The sequence below is a fragment of the Scyliorhinus torazame genome, chromosome 6 (assembly GCF_047496885.1).
Source record: "Scyliorhinus torazame isolate Kashiwa2021f chromosome 6, sScyTor2.1, whole genome shotgun sequence".
NCBI classification, from domain to species: domain Eukaryota; kingdom Metazoa; phylum Chordata; class Chondrichthyes; order Carcharhiniformes; family Scyliorhinidae; genus Scyliorhinus; species Scyliorhinus torazame.
Genome location: NC_092712.1, coordinates 238,235,062 through 238,252,905, shown reverse-complemented (window position 1 = coordinate 238,252,905; position 17,844 = coordinate 238,235,062). Strand labels below are relative to the sequence as shown.

At 48.9% G+C, this 17,844-nt stretch overlaps 1 protein-coding gene across 7 annotated transcripts in view; it reads right to left on the bottom strand.

Annotated features, from left to right (window-relative positions):
- LOC140425346 (triple functional domain protein) overlaps nt 1–17,844 on the bottom strand; it is an 801,905-nt gene that overhangs the window by 107,378 nt on the left and 676,683 nt on the right. The gene's annotated exons all lie outside the window — the stretch shown is intronic.

Genomic DNA, 17,844 nt, shown 5'->3' with positions numbered 1-17,844 from the left:
TTTCAGGATTTGTGGGAGGAAACTGGAGCACCCGGAAGAAAGCCTTTACTTTTCGAGACAGTCGTTAAATGAAGCAGGAACCGAGTTTCCAGGCTTCTCAGCGGGGTTGTAAATTTGGGCAGCATGGTGGCATAGTGGTTAGCACAGTTGCTCACAGCTCCAGGGTCCCAGGTTCGATTCCCGGCTGGACCACTGTCTGTGCGGAGTCTGCACGTTCTCCCCGTGTCTGTGTGGGTTTCCTCCGGGTACTCCGGTTTCCTCCCACAGTCCAAAGATGTGCGGGTTAGGTGGATTGGCCATGCCAAATTGCCCTTGGTGTCCAAAACGTTTAAGTGTGGGTTACGGGGATAGGATAGATATGTGGGCTTGAGTAGGGTGCTCTTGCCAAGGGCCGGTGCAGACTCGAAGGGCCGAATGGCCTCCTTCTGCACTGTAGATTCGGTGATTCTATGAAACCCAGACCAAAAGCGCAGACACAGGGAGAACGTGCAGACTCCACACGGACTGTGACCCAAGCCGGGAATCGAACCTGGGACACTGGAGCTGTGAAGCAACAGTGCTACCCACTGTGCTACTGTGCCGCCCATCTACCTGATAGTTAGAATCATATAGAACAGAAAGGAGCCATTTGACCCACTGTACTGTGCTAGCACTTTGAAAGAGCTATTCAATGAATTCTACAATTTCTTCATAATCTTTGCAAACTTTTTCATGCAAATTATTTATCCAATTCCCTTTCGCAAGTTACTGCTGGCTCTGCTTCATTCACCCTTTTCAGGAAGTCTATTCCAGGTCATAAAAAGCTGCTTATAAAAATGCTTCTTTATATTCCCCATTGATTATTTTATTAATATTCTTAAATCCTCTAGCCTTTTGGCACAGAAAACAGTTTCTCCTTGTATACTGACAACTGTTCATAATTTTGAATTGGATACAACAAAGGCAATGGGCCCAACAACATCCCAGCTATAATGCTCAAAGTTTGTGCTCCAGAGTGTTCTGCTACTGACTAGAACAATGTTTTTCCAAACATTTCTTTCAACACCCACTTTAGCCAAATGGCTTTTGCGACCCACACAGCATTCACGTACTACTTAGGTGATTTGGTAACACTGTATCAACACAGATATGTGAATTCAGCTTTAAAGAAATATGATAAATCTTTCTACCCATCCACATATAAATTCAAAATACACTCATTTACTGTGCATCAACCATCCATGTTTTTCAGACATCATCTCATTTTGAAATTGATTCTAAAACAATATATTTCAATGCACACGGGGAAAAATAATGAGTTGGATTGTGAGATAGTGACGCTACTTGTCAACTCTGAAGCATTCATGGCAGAAATTTTGAGACACAGGCAGAGTCCACTGACCAGGCAAGCTACAGTACTGCTGCTACAGTCGCAATCTAAACGGAATTCACTGTACACTTAAAAATACACCTCATGAACTGCACAAATTTATGAGGCACTACTAAGCTTTTCCTCTACATCAAAAGTCCTCATGCTGGCCATGTCATTGTCCGTGAGGTCCTCATTGTAATACCGCCTTTTACAAAATGCACGTCATAAACAGAACAGAACCAGACCGATATGTAAAGCTGCACCAGTGTTGATCCCACACCCATTTCATATTGATTTCATAATGAAACATTGTATTTGTATATTGCCTAGTTATTAAATTTAACCTTATGATTGTGCACGTTTTTCATTTAAACAGGATCAGTTTAGGGCAGCAAAAGCTTTCCCAGATAGAAAATGGGGAAAAAAAGATCAGTCGATCTTTGGGGATCATTTTTGGTGACCCATTTTTCAACACCCGCGACCCACCCACGGGTTACGAACCCCACTTTGAAAAACATTGGACTAGAAGAAAGGCTAAATGGGCTATTTTCTAAACAACTGATAGAGGTGACCTGATGACCTCCAGCCAAACTGTTCTAGTATATGTACAATGTTGGCATCAACCTGACAAAGTGGAAAAATACCCAGGTAACTTTTGTCCACAAAAACAGGACAAATCCAATCCAACCAATTACTGTCCCATCAGCAATTCGATGAACGGTACTGTCGGCTGTGTTAACAGATGGCATTTACTCAGCAATACTGGGTTTCATCTGCGCACAGTACTCCAGGTGTGGTCTCTCCAATGCCCTTCCAGTTGTAGCAAGGCCGACGTATTTTTAAACTCCACCCTCTTACAATAAAGACCGACATTTTGTTTACCGTTGAAATTACTTGCACCTGAATGCTGACTTTTTATAATTAATGTACAAAGACACCCAAATCCATCTGTGCTGTAGCATTCTGCAGTCTCTCTCTATTTAAATAACATTCATTTTCTGTTCATCCTGCCTAAGAAGCAACCCTCTTATTTTCCCATGTCATTCTCCATCTGCCAAATTTTATTTTACTTACCTAACCTAACTGTATCACTTTGCAGAGTGTTTGTATCCTCATAATTTGCTTTTTCTTCATATCAGCAGCAAATTTGTCTACAGTCTAGCCAATCTCTTCATCCAAGTCATTAATATAGATCATAAGCAGTTGAAGCCCCAGCACTGATCCTCATGACACTCCACTAGTTATAGTTTGTTATCCTGAAAAGATCCATATTTATTCCTACTCTCTGTTTCCTATTGGTTGGTCAATCTCTATCCATGCTAACACATCGACTCCTGGGCCATAAGCTTTTATCTTGTGTAGGTAACCTTTTATGTGGCACCGTACCAAATGTTTTTGGGAAATCCCAAAACACTACATCTACAGGTTCCCCTTTATCCAGCCTGCTTGTTAAACCATTATAGAACTCTAATAACGTGATTTCCCTTTCACAAAACCCTGTTGATCGACTAGAAGACCCACATTATTTATTCAAACTGAACATAAAATTCCACGTTATGATCACTTTTGTTTGGAGAATCCTTTATCATGAGGACTGACAGACTCGTTGTTGTTACTATCGCAATTTTCAGGTCACTATTCTCTTCTGTGTGCACACATTTTTGCTTGGGACAGTTAATGTCACCCTCTTCACACTAATCTGAGATTAATTCAACAGCCACAAGACAGGAACTCTTTAAGTGACATCCTATACATAGAACATACAGTGCAGAAGGAGGCCATTCGGCCCATCGAGTCTGCACCGACCCACTTAAGCTCTCACTTCCACTCTATCCCGTAACCTAATAACCCCATCTAACCTTTTTTTTGGATACCAATCCACCTAACCTGCAAGTCTTTGGACTGTGGGAGGAAACCGGAGCACCGGGAGGAAATCCACGCACACACGGGGAGAACGTGCAGACTCCGCAGAGACAGTGACCAGTGACTATGATCAACTATGTTTCTCAACCAATGATCCCAAACAGATAAAATAATGTATTCTGGAACATTCACAGATGGGAAAACAAGATGGTTTATCGCATTCACTTTCATGAATTAATGTATAAGTGAATGACTGGACCACATAAGTGCTTATTTCTTTCCTTTGGCCTTAAAATATTCCACATTTCCACTACTCCGAGTAAAGCTTTTTGCGAATTCCTTGTTGGATTTATTATTTATAAATTTGGACTCTTTCACGAGTGGAAGCACCTTCTTTATGTCTACCTTGCCAAATCCATACATAGTTTTGAAGAACTCTATCAGGTCACTCGATTGGTTATTTAGAAAATAGCCTGTTCAGTCTTTGTTGACACAGTAGTTGTACCCTCTCATTTCCGATATCATCCGCGATAATATTTTTCCCATTTTCTTCAGTCTCCAACTTTCTATATAAGGTTAACATAACTCCTCAGGTTTTGAATTCTACTCTTCTAGAAATGGACCCCAGTGTTTTTTTTTTTAAATTTGTTTTGTGCCTTTGTTAACTTATGTTCCCACTTTTAAACATTTGCGATTATGTATCTCATATAATGGTTATAGTGTAGAAGGAACTCTGCGAGGGCAACCCAGGTGGTCCCTCTCCCCCTAAATCTCATCGTGTCACCATCCCTTATTTTGCAAGGAATTCTAAGGTATATCAAGGTCATACTAAAGTTATACCAATGTACTACATTCTGAAGTATGACTGGTGCCGTTCCTTAAACGCTTTTCTACACTTCATATTGAGCCAGGTTGATGTCCTGGCAGAACTGTGAGGAGGAGCGAGTCATTTCTTAAATACAAGATTATGGATTAAAGTGATATGGCTTACAGCTGCATGATGTCCAGTTTTGGGGTGCTAGGTATATTCTTAGTCTGTCCCACTTAGCATGATGGTAGTGTCACAAAACATGGTGGGTGGTGTTGACTGTTACTCCATAGGCCTAATCTGGCAGATTAAGCCTGGTACAACTGAGCCATTCTTAAAGAGAACAGTTAAGGGGCAGCACGGTGGTGCAGTGGTTAGCACTGCTGCCTCAAAGCGCTGAGGTCCCAGGTTCAATCCCATTCTAGGTCACTATCCGTGTGGAGTTTGCACATTCTCACCGTGGTTGCGTGGGTTTCGCCCCCACAACCCAAAGTGTGCAGGCGAGGTGGATTGGCCACGCTAAATTGCTCCTTAATTGCAAAAAATAAATTGGGTACTCTAAATTTATTAAAAAAAGAGAACAGTTAAGTACACCACCCAAGGTATAGTTTGTGCTATAGTTAAAATAATGGAATTTTTAAAAAAAATCTTCATTGCTCCTCAGATTGATTCTGAAGCTGCAGGCAGCCCTTCAGTATCTTGTTCAGGAGCTAAGGTATCTTATAAAGCACACTGCTAATGGAGATCATGTAAGTTAGCAGAGACTACTAGTGGTGAAACGTGGGATCTTCCTAGTCTGAAGGACTCAATAAGATCATGCCACAATCAATTTTTTTTGTCATGATATTCATATAAACATATCATGGTGCAAACACACACACTGATGGACAGATCAACGGACCAATCAACACACACGCAACATCACAGCCAATCACCAGTGAGAGCACATGCACTATAAAACGGGGAACACCACAGTTCCCGCTCATTCCAGCAGGAGATAGCTCAGAGCACAGAGCTCACAGCGTGCCACTCAGACATACACTATGTGCTGAGTGCCTCTCTAAGATAGTGCAAGGGCTGGGTCCACAGGTTAACTGGTAAAGTACAAACCACAGCCAGAAGTATACAGTAGATGTTATCAAGAATAATAAAACAGAACTTCTGGGTTGCGGTGATGCGGGCTAAGCCGCGCGATTCGGCAGCTCCCGCGAAAACGGACTTTTGGGCCCGCTAACGGAGCCCCAATGGCACTTTAAAAAAACAAACCCGTTGGGAAGGAAGGAGAAAGGTCCCCTACAAACCTGCATGGACCGGACCCGCAGCGAAATGGCGAAAAAAGCGGCCCTGGAGCAGCGGGAGAAGAAAAAAGAAAAATGGCAGCGCCCACGGACAGAGAGGGGATGAAAGAGTTCACCAAGTGCTGCTTCGAGGAGCTGCGTAAGGAGATGGTGGCGCCTATACTGGCAATGATTGAAAGACTTGGAGCAACCCAGAAAGCCCAAGAGGTAAAGATCCAGGAGATCCAGGAAAAAGTGAGTGAGAACGACAACGAGCTCGTGGGCCTGGCGGAGAGAGTGGAGCGGCACGAGGCGCTGCACAAGACGTGGGCGGGAAGACTCGAAGACCCGGAGAACAGATCAAGGAGGAACAACTTGAGGATCCTGGGTCTCCCAGAAGGAGTGGAGGGGGCCGATGCCGCGGCATATGTGGGCACAATGATCGGGACACTGTATGGGAGGAGGCCTCCCCGAGATTGCTGGAGCTGGATGGGGCGCACCCAGTGCTAGCGAGGAAGCCCAAGGCAAAAGAGCCGCCAAGGGCGATGGTGGTGAGATTTCACCGGTTTACGGACAGAGAGAGGGTCCTGAAATGGGCCAAGAAGCAACGGAGCAGCAAGTGGGACAATGCGGAGATCAGAATATACCCGGACTGGAGGGCGGCGGTCGCTATGCGGAGAGCGGGTTTCAACCGGGCCAAAGCGGTGCTGCATCGGAAAGGAGTGAAATTTGGAATGTTGCAGCCAGCGCGACTGTGGGTTACACATAATGGCCAACACCACTACTTTGAAACGCCCGAAGAGGCGTGGACCTTTATACTAGCTGAAAAATTGGACTCCAATTGAGGGTTTGTGTGGGAGTGGGGTGTTTGAGGGTTGAAGTATGATGGTTGTTGTACATAGGGGGTCAACCACGCGCAGGAAATGCTATATGGGCTGGGGGAGAGGGACAAGGCCACGACAGGAGCTGCGCTATGGGGGGCGGGGCAGGCTTTGGAAAGCGCAGGGTTGTCTTTCCCGCGCGCGGCAAGAAAGGCGGGAAGGGGAACAAAGGAATGTACATTGATTGGGAGATTCCCACATGGGGGGGGGTCAAAGGGATGGCAGGGGAAGCCGGGGTCAGCAGACTTACGGGAGGGATATGGGGGGAGCAAAAAAGCTAGACGAGGATCTAGCGGGGGGGGGGGGGGGGGGGGGGGGGGAAGGGTTGCTGCTGCACTGGCCGAAAGAGAACGGGACACAGAAGAGGTGGCTGGGACGGGGGTCCCCCAGCTGGGGGACTGGAGAGTGAGGGAGACGCGGACAAGGAGATGGCTAGTCGGCCGGGGGGGGGGGGGGGGGGGGGGGTTGAGAGTCCCTCCAATCCGACTTATAACGTGAGGGGCCTGAATAGGCCGGTGATGCGAGCTCAAGTGTTCGCGCACTTGAAGGGACTGAAGGCAGACTTGGCAATGCTCCAAGAGACACACCTGAAGGTGGCGGACCAGGTCAGGTTAAGAAAGGGAGGGGTAGGACAGGTATTTCACTCGGGATTGGACGCAAAAATTGAGGGGTGGCAATTCTGGTGGGAAAGCATGTGTCATTTGCGGCCAAGACTATCGTAGCGGATAATGGAGGGAGCTAGGTGATGGGGAGTGGTAGGTTGCAAGGGTCGTGGGTGGTGTTGGTAAATGTATACGCCCCGAACTGGGATGATGCGGGATTTATGAAGCGCATGTTGGGGCGCATTCCGGACCTGGAGGTAGGAGGACTGATAATGGGAGGGGTCTTCAATACGGTGCTGGACCCAGCACTGGACCGCTCCAGATCAAGGACGGGAAGGAGGCCGACGGAGGTCAAGGTACTTAGGGGGTCTATGGATCAGATGGGGGGAGTGGACCCATGGAGGTTTGCAAGACCACAGGCCAGGGAATTTTCTTTTTTCTCCCACGTGCATAAGGCTTACTCCCAGATAGATTTCTTTGTTCTGGGCAGGGCGCTTATCCCGAGAGTGCAGGGGACGGAGTATTCGGTCATAGCCGTTTCGGACCATGCCCCGCACTAGGTGGAACTGGAGCTGGGAGAGGAGAGGGACCAACGCCCGCTGTGGCGGCTGGATGTGGGACTGCTGGCCGATAAGGTGGTGTGTGGGAAGGTGAGGGGCTGTATAGAAAGGTACTTGGAGGCCAACGACAACGGGGAGGTGCGAGTGGGGGTGGTATGGGAGGCGTTGAAGGCGGTGATCAGGGGAGAGCTGATCTCCATCAGGGCTCATAGGGAGAAGACAGAGGGAATGGAAAGGGAGAGGTTAGTGGGGGAGATCTTGCGAGTGGACAGGAGATACGCAGAGGCCCCGGAGGAAAGATTACTTGGGGAAAGGCGACGGCTCCAGATGGAGTTTGACCTGCTGACCACGGGCAAGGCGGAGGCACAGTGGAGGAAGGCGCAAGGGGCGACTTAAGAGTACGGGGAAAAGGCTAGTCGGATGCTGGCGCACCAGCTCCGTAAGAGGGCGGCAGCGAGGGAAATAGGGGGAAATCAAAGATGGAAGGGGAGCCACGGTTCGAAGTGCAACGAAAATAAATAAGGTATTCAAGGGCTTCTATGAAGAGCTGTACAGATCCCAGCCCCCAGGGGGGGGGGGAAGGGGGGATGAGGCAATTCCTGGACCAGCTGGGGTTCCCGAGGGTGGAGGAGCAGGAGGCGGTTGGATTGGGGGCACCAATTGGGTTGGAGGAGTTGAGTAAGGGTTTGGGGAGCATGCAGGCGGGGAAGGCCCCGGGGCGGGACGGGTTCCCGGTGGAGTTCTATAGAAAATATGTGGACCTGCTGGCCCCGCTACTAGTGAGGACCTTCAACGAGGCAAGAGAGGAGGGAACCCTGCCCCAGACAATGTCGGAGGCAACAATCTCCTTGATTATAAAGCGAGACAAAGATCCACTGCAGTGTGGATCGTACAGGCCGATTTCGCTCCTTAATGTGGATGCTAAGCTATTGGCGAAGGTACTGGCCACTAGGATTGAGGACTGTGTCCTGGGGGTGATTCACGAGGACCAAACGGGATTCGTAAAGGGCAGGCAGTTAAATGCCAATGTGCGGCGGCTCTTAAACGTGATAATGATGACATCGGAGGAGGGAGAGGCGGAGATAGTGGCAGTTATGGACGCGGAAAAAGCCTTTGACTGAGTAGAGTGGGAGTACCTCTGGGAAGTATTGCGCAGGTTTGGGTTCGGGGGAGGGTTTATTAGATGGGTTAAGCTCCTTTACAGCGCCCCGGTGGCGAGTGTAGTGACGAACCGGCGGAGGTCGGAGTACTTTCGGCTATACCGAGGGACGAGACAGGGGTGCCCCCTGTCCCCCCTGTTGTTTGCATTGGCGATCGAACCCTTGGCCATATCACTTAGGGAGTCTCAGAAATGGAGGGGGATAGTCCGCGGGGGAGAGGAGCATCGGGTATCGCTATATGCGGATGACCTGCTGCTATACGTGGCGGACCCAATGGAGGGGATGGTGGAGGTCGTGCAGACTCTGAAGGAGTTTGGAGAGTTCTCGGGCTACAAGCTTAATGTAGAGAAGAGTGAGCTTTTTGTATTGCAGGCAGGGGACCAAGAAAGAGGGTTAGGGGACCTACCGCTGAGGAGGGCGGAGAGAGGTTTTCGGTATCTGGGGATCCAGATAGCCAGAAGTTGGGGAGCCCTACATAAACTGAATTTGACGAGGGTGTTGGAGCAAATGGAGGAGGATTTTAAAAGATGGGACATGCTCCCGCTCTCATTGGCGGGTAGGGTGCAGTCGGTCAAAATGGTGGTTCTTCCGAGGTTTTTGTTCGTGTTTCAGTGCCTCCCCATCGTGATCACCAAGGGCTTTTTCGAGAGAGCAGGTAGGAGTATTATGGGGTATGTGTGGGCAAATAAGACCCCGAGGGTTAGGAGAGGGTTCTTGGAACGCAACAGGGACCGAGGAGGGTTGGCTTTGCCAAACCTAGGGAGTTACTACTGGGCAGCAAACGTGGCGATGATCCGTAAGTGGGTTATGGAGGGACAGGGGGCGGCATGGAAGAGGATGGAGATGGCGTCCTGTAAAGGAACGAGCCTGGGGGAGTTAGTAACGGCACCGCTACCGCTCTCGCCGACAAAATACACCACAAGCCCGGTGGTGGCGGCAACACTAAGGATCTGGGGCCAGTGGAGAAGGCAGAGGGGTGCAATGGGAGCATCGGTGTGGTCCCCGATCAGGGGTAACCACCGGTTTGTCCCGGGGAAGATGGACGGGGGGGGTTCCAAGGCTGGCATCGGGCGGGGATAAGAAGAATGGGGGACCTGTTCATTGACGGGACATTTGCGAGCCTAGGGGCACTGGAGGAGAAATTTGAGAATATATGCAGGTGAGGGCTTTTGTGAGGCGACAGGTGAGGGAATTTCCGTTGCTCCCGGCACAAGAAGTTCAAGATAGGGTGATCTCGGGGGTATGGGTCGGGGAGGGCAAGGTGTCGGAAATATACCAAGAGATGAAAGAAGAGGGGGAAGCGCTAGTAGAAGAATTGAAAGGTAAATGGGAGGAGGAGCTGGGGGAGGAGATTTGGGAAGGGCTATGGGCTGATGCCCTGGGTAGGGTTAATACCTCCTCCTCGTGTGCCAGGCTCAGTCTGATACAATTTACCCTAGCCACCGCCATCGAAACCTGCGTCCTCCACGAAAACGCGACCAGCTGGTACTCCCAATTCTAGGCGGCCGAATCGGCACGGCACGGATCCCACGATGCCGAGCGGGTCCACTCCATCGAGTTCCTCCTGGCCCCTGGCCCCATTTCGCGCTTGTATGCGCCAAAAGAGACGTCGACGCAGAGGGACGTGATGCGCAGGCGCGCTCTACGCAGGACCGAAATGCGCATGCGCGGTGGCGCAACGAACGCCATGACGTCATGACGTGCCGCAACTGTGGATCCGCAAATTTAAAGCGCCAATGTCCAGCATAAAATCAACACTGCCTCCCCTGTGGCAAGGTGGGCCACTATGCTGCCTGCTGTCGAGCAGCTCAACCTGCCAACGCTCCCCAAGTCCGCCAGCCTCGCAGGGACGTGCGGGCCATTCAGCCTCCATATACCGAGTCAGATCCTGACGACGTACAGACCGGTGATACAGACGACCGGGAAGCCTTCCGCGTTGCGGTAATTGACAGAAATCGGATGTCCCCAAGTAGGACCCACCAGCCGATGCCAGTGCACAGCGTTAATCTGGGCGATGAATGGTGTGCCACCCTAACGGTCAACCGATCACCAATCACATTCCGTTTAGACACTGGTGCCTCCTCCAATCTCACTGCATGGCCAGCCTTCTATGCCTTGAAGGTCAAACCACCGATTCGGCCATCCCGCTGTCAGTTGGTCGATTACAACGGTAATGTTATCCCGGCCATGGGATCCTGCCAGCTCGAGGTTACACACAATTCACACACAGCCACACTGTCTTTTGAGATAGTTGGATCATCGAAGGACTCCCTGCTAGGTGCACAGGCGTGCAAGGTTCTCCACCTCGTTCAGCGGGTACACAGTCTGTCTCCAGAAGGCAAGTCCGACTTCCCGGATGTAGAATTTAGGGCACAGCTCCACTCGCCCCTCGCCCACAACCAGGAGGCTTTCGAGGGCATGGGTACACTGCCCTACACTTACAGAATACGGCTCAAACTGGACGCCACCCCGGTCATTCACACACGTCGTAGAGTCCCAGCACCACTCAAGGACCGCCTCAAGCAGCAGCCGCAGGATCTCCAGGACCAAGGAGTGCTTTCCCGGGTCACGGAGTCCACGCCATGGGTCAGCTCCATGGTGTGCGTTAAAAAGCCCTCTGGCGAACTCCGGATCTGCATCGACCCGAAAGACCTGAACAATAACATTATGAGGGAACACTACTGCATACCCATCACGAGCGAAATGGCCCGGGATAGAATTTTTACAAAGCTTGATGCCTCAAAGGGTTTTTGGCAGATTCAGTTGGATCAGTCCAGCAGGAAGCTGTGCACCTTCAACACTCCCTTTGGCAGATACTGCTACAATAGGATGCCGTTTGGCATCATCTCAGCATCCAAAGTGTTTCATCAAATCATGGAACAGATGATGGAGGGCATCGAAGGGGTGTGCATCTATGTTGATGACGTCATCATCTGGTCCACCACACCACAGGAGCACATCAGCCGTCTCCAGCGCGTCTTTGCTCGGATACGAGAACACGGCCTGCGCCTCAACCGGACCAAGTGTTCTTTTGGCCAAACTGAGTTAAAGTTTCTGGGGGACCACATATCCTGGTCAGGGGTGCGTCCGGATGCAGACAAAATGACAGCTATTGCAGCCATGCCGCAGCCGGCAGACAAGAAGGCAGTGCTACGCTTTCTTGGGATGGTCAACTTCCTGGGGAAGTTCATTCCCAACCTTGCCTCCCACACAATGGCTCTTCGCCACCTAGTGAAGAAGACTACGGAGTTCCAGTGGCTGCCTGCACACCAGAAGGAATGGGAGGAGCTCAAGATCAAGATATGGTAGAATTCAATCTCCAATTTGAGAGAAAGGTAGAATCAGATGTAAAGGTGTTACAGTTAAATAAAGGTAACTACAGGGGCATGAGGGAGGAACTGACGAAAATCGACTGGGAGCAGAGCCTAGTGGGAAAGACAGTAGAACAGCAATGGCAGGAGTTTCTGGGAGTAATTGAGGACACAGTACAGAGGTTCATCCCAAAGAAAAGAAAGGTTATCAGAGGGGGGATTAGGCAGCCATGGCTGACAAAGGAAGTTAGGGAATGCATCAAAGCAAAAGAGAAAGCCTATAATGTGGCAAAGAGTAGTGGGAAGTCAGAAGATTGGGAAGGCTACAAAAACAAACAGAGGATAACAAAGAGAGAAATAAGGAAAGAGAGGATCAAATATGAAGGTAGGCTAGCCAGTAACATTAGGAATGATAGTAAAAGTTTATTTAAATACATTAAAAACAAACGGGAGGCAAAAGTAGACATTGGGCCGCTCCAAAATGACGCTGGTAATCTAGTGATGGGAGACAAGGAAATAGCTGAGGAACTAAATAAGTACTTTGCGTCAGTCTTCACAGTAGAAGACATGAGTAATATCCCAACAATTCAGGAGAGTCAGGGGGCAGAGTTGAATATGGTAGCCATCACAAAGCATAAAGTGCTAGAGAAACTAAGAGGTCTAAAAATTGATAAATCTCCAGGCCCAGATGGGCTACATCCTAGAGTTCTAAAGGAGATAGCTGAAGAAATAGTAGCGGCGTTAGTTATGATCTTTCAAAAGTCACTGGAGTCAGGGAAAGTCCCAGAGGATTGGAAAATCGCTGTTGTAACCCCCCTGTTCAAGAAGGGAACAAGGAAAAAGATGGAAAATTATAGGCCAATTAGCCTAATCTCGGTTGTTAGCAAGATTCTAGAATCCATTGTTAAGGATGAGATTTCTAAATTCTTGGAAGTGCAGGGTCGGATTAGGACAAGTCAGCATGGATTTAGTAAGGGGAGTTCATGCCTGACAAACCTGTTAGAGTTCTTTAAAGAGATAACAAATAGGTTAGACCAAGGAGAGCCAATGGATGTTATCTATCTTGACTTCCAAAAGGCCTTTGATAAAGGTGCCTCAGGGGAGACTGCTGAGTAAAATAAGGGCCCATGGTATTCGAGGCAAGGTACTAACATGGTTTGACGATTGGCTGTCAGGCAGAAGGCAGAGAGTTGGGATAAAAGGTTCTTTTTCGGAATGGCAACCGGTGACGAGTGGTGTCCCGCAGGGTTCAGTGTTGGGGCCACAGCTGTTCTCTTTATATATTAACGATCTAGATGACGGGACTGGGGGCATTCTGGCTAAGTTTGCCGATGATACAAAGATAGGTGGAGGGGCAGGTAGTATGGAGGAGGTGGGGAGGCTGCAGAAAGATTTAGACAGTTTAGGAGAGTGGTCCAAGAAATGGCTGATGAAATTCAACGTGGGCAAGTGCGAGGTCTTGCACTTTGGAAAAAAGAATAGAGGCATGGACTATTTTCTAAACGGTGACAAAATTCATAATGCTGAAGTGCAAAGGGACTTGGGAGTCCTAGTCCAGGATTCTCTAAAGGTAAACTTGCAGGTTGAGTCCGTAATTAAGAAAGCAAATGCAATGTTGTCATTCATCTCAAGAGGCTTGGAATATAAAAGCAGGGATGTACTTCTGAATCTTTATAAAGCATTAGTTAGGCCCCATTTAGAATACTGTGAGCAATTTTGGGCCCCACACTTCAGGAAGGACATACTGGCACTGGAGCGGGTCCAGCGGAGATTCACACGGATGATCCCAGGAATGGTAGGCCTAACATACGATGAACGTTTGAGAATCCTGGGATTATATTCATTGGAGTTTAGGAGGTTGAGGGGAGACCTAATAGAAACTTACAAGATAATAAATGGCTTAGATAGGGTGGACGTAGGGAAGTTGTCTCCATTAGCTGGGGAGACTAGGACCTGGGGGCACAGCCTTAGAATAAAAGGGAGTCACTTTAGAACAGAGATGAGGAGAAATTTCTTCAGCCAGAGAGTGGTGGGTCTGTGGAATTCATTGCTACAGAGGGCGGTGGAGGCCGGGACGTTGAGTGTCTTTAAGACAGAAGTTGATAAATTCTTGATTTCTCGAGGAATTAAGGGCTATGGAGAGAGAGCAGGTAAATGGAGTTGAAATCAGCCATGATTGAATGGTGGAGTGGACTCGATGGGCCGAATGGCCTTACTTCCGCTCCTATGTCTTATGGTCTTAAGCTCACCACAGCCCCGGTATTGGTGGTCTTCGACACTGCTCGAGATACAAATATCTCGACTGATGCCAGCCAGTCCGACATTGGGGCGGCACCCCTGCAACGGGACGACACTGCATCATGGGCCTACGCCTCGCGGGCCATGACCCCCACAGAACAGCGCTATGCGCAGATTGAGAAGGAGTGCCTGGGTTTGTTAACCGGCATAGATAAATTCCATGACTACGTGTATGGTCTCCCTCAGTTCACCGTGGAAACCGACCATCAGACCCTGGTCGGCATCATACAAAAGGACCTTAATGAGATGACCCCTCCCCTCCAGCGCTTTCTGGTCAAGCTCCGGAGGTACGACTCCCAACTGGTCTACACCCCGGGGAAGGACCTCATCGTCGCGGATGCCCTGTCCAGAGCAGTGAGCACACCGCCCGAATCGGGGGGGTTCGTCTGTCAGGTCGAAGTGCATGTGGCCTTCACATCAGCCAATCTGCCATCTAATGATGCAAGTCTGGCCCGTATTCGCTGGGAGACTACGGCTGACCCCCTTCTACAACGTGTGATGCGCCACATGACGGAAAGGTGGCTCAAAAGACAGTACCCACAATTCTACCATGTGGGGGACGACTTGGCCGTCATTGACGGTGTCCTCCTAAAGTTGGACCGGATTGTGATTCCACACAGCATGCACAGGCTGGTCCTCGAACAATTACACGAAGGCATCTCGGGGTTGAGAAGTGCAGGTGGAGGGCCAAAGGAGCTGTGTACTGGCCGGGCATCAGCGAAGACATCGTCAACATGGTGCTCAACTGCCCCACCTGCCAAAGGTTTCAGCCGGCGCAACCCCCTGAGACGCTTCAGCCCCATGAGTTGGTAACGTCCCCCTGGGCGAAGGTGGGTGTGGACCTTTTTCATGCGCTCGGCAGGGACTGCGTCATCATAATTGACTATTTTTCAAATTATCCGGAGGTCATACGCCTGCACGATTTGACATCATCAGCTGTAACCAGAGCATGTAAAGAAACCTTCGCTCGCCATGGCATTCCGCTTACCGTCATGTTGGACAATGGGCCCTGTTTTGCGAGCCAAGAATAGTCTTCTTATGCCGCTTTGTATGGCTTCACACACGTAACGTCCAGCCCTCTGCATCCCCAATCAAATGGCAAGGCGGAAAAGGGCGTCCATATCGTGAAGCGGCTCCTCTGCAAGGCTGCTGATGCCGGATCTGATTTCTGTTTAGCCCTGCTGGCCTATCGCTCGGCCCTACTGTCCACAGGCCTCTCACCAGTCCAGCTGTTGATGGGTCGCGCCCTCAGGACCACTGTGCTGTCCATTCATGTTCCTAAACCCGACCATGCTCCAATACTGCAAAGGATGCGACAGCAGCGTGCTCAGCAGAAGGTGGCACATGACACTCGGGCAACTGATTTTCCTGCCTTGGCGCCTGGAGACAACGTCCGCATGCACCTACCAGAGGGTGGCTGGTCGGCAACTGCCGAAGTTCTCCGCCGCGTGGCTCCCCACTCGTTCCTGGTTCGCATGCCTGATGGCTCCATTCGCCGGTGTAATCGGCGGGCCCTTCGGCTGCTTCCGTGCTCGCTACGTGATCATGCACCGGTGCCACGCCCTCCTGTTGTCCCTGATGTCGACTCTGTGGAGCTTCCTGCCACTATGCCTATTCCTCTATCGCCCGTGGCCAGGCCCATTCCTCAGCCGGTGGATCCTGACCCACCCTTGAGGTGGTCAACCCAAATTTGTCGCCCACCTACTAGGCTGGACTTATGAGCCTGTTTGCACATTGGACTCACTGAATTGTTATGCAACAATGTTAATGTGTTTCTCTTTTTGTCGTTCCAGGAGTTCTCTTTCGATATTTGATGATTGCACTTGTTTTGTTTATGGTACAACCTCGTTGCTATGTTGCACCTGACACCTTCCTACGTACATAGTTTAGCCTCATGTACATGTTGTAGATATTGCACACACACATTCAGCTGCACTCAGTACACACCAATATTTATTACCATATTCTTGTGAAAAGGGGGTTGTCATGATATTCATATAAAAATATCATGGTGCAATCACACACACACACTGATGGACAGATCAACGGACCAATCAACACACACGCAACATCACAGCCAATCACCAGTGAGAGCACACGCACTAGAAAACGGGGAACACCACAGTTCCCGCTCATTCCAGCAGGAGATAGCTCAGAGCACAGAACTCACAGCGTGCCACTCAGGCATACACTATGTGCTGAGTGCCTCTCTAAGATAGTGCAAGGGCTGGGTCCACAGGTTAATTGGTAAAGTACGAACCACAGCCAGAAGTATACAGTAGATGTTATCAAGAATAATAAAACAGAGTTGTACCATCTACAACCGTGTGGGTTCGTTTGTATATTGGAACACCCAACACAAAGTTAACCTCTGCAGAAGGGTCACTTTAGGTTGAAAAGAGTTTAATTGCAGATTGTGTGATTTCACTTCCCTTTGCATCAGCGCTGACTGGGTTATCTTAAAATGTCCTTAAGAACATGAGTAAAAGCTATCCACTAGTTGAGTTTCTTAATAGACTATACTGAACAACACAGCTAGAAAATAAATTTTACTCCCTTACTACAAAGACAAAATCTGGAAAGAAAGAAATCTAATAAGTAGACACTGAAAATTTGCAATTTTTAAAATTACTTTTTCAGAGTTCCAAAGCCAGAGCTCAGAGTGTGGACAGGGGCAAACCTCTAATCCAGCTCCTTGCCTGCTCCAAAAACCAATTCAATTGAATCCAATTCATGGTCCCGACAAGAGAGACATACCAGATCCAGGCATTACACCTGACCTCACACTCATCTTAGCCCAAAGGCCGAGAAGCGATTGAAAATTTACAAAGTTAATCTATATCTAAATATGAAAGATGGTTAATATGTTAACCATTCTTTTTTTTTTCCCATACATACATTAAGGGTGGCACAGTAGTTAGCACTGCTGCCTCACAGCGCCAGGGACCTAGGTTCAATTCCGGCCTTGGGTGCTTGTGTGGAGTTTGTATGTTTCCCCCTGTGCCTGCATGGGTTTCCTCCAGTTCAAAGATGTGCAGGTTCGGTGAGATTATGGGGATAGGGTAGGTGAGTGGGCCCTATGTAGGGTGCTCTTTCAGACCCCAATGGGCCGAATGGCCTCCTTCTACACTGTAGGGATTCTATGACATCGTAATGAACAGGCAAGGATTATAGGCCAAATATTCTGCTTTGTACGCTTTTTGATGTGTGCCTTTTTTCTTCTTATTCCAAAGAAGTGTGATTGGTCATTGTGCAATAGGAAATTCAAATATGTGATTACTCCTCATATTTAAGTACAAAGAGAAGCCAAACTCCTACAATTTTCTACTTTATGTTACTGTGCATTCATGCCCCCCTGTAAAATAAGAATTAGTAGCCAGGGAACGACAAACAAACTTTAAAAAAGAATCATGTAAGGTTATTCTGCTACAAAAGTAGCTACCATTTGGAGAATAATTCTGTCATAATATCTCTGCATTTTATAATCAAGAGTGAATCTTGTGTCCTCCTCTGTGGCAGGTTTGGTGGCGGGGTGCATTTTATCAGGTGAATGGCGATGTGTAGGGACCTCGCCTCCACCTTGATTAGGTCAGTGATGGGAAGGTAATTAATGTCTACTTAAGGGCGTGATCCCACAATCGCTGGCAGGTCCATCTCAGTCTCCTCCTGAGCTCTCCAGCATCACAGATGCCAGTCTTTAGCAAATTCAATTCACTCTATATAACATCAAGAA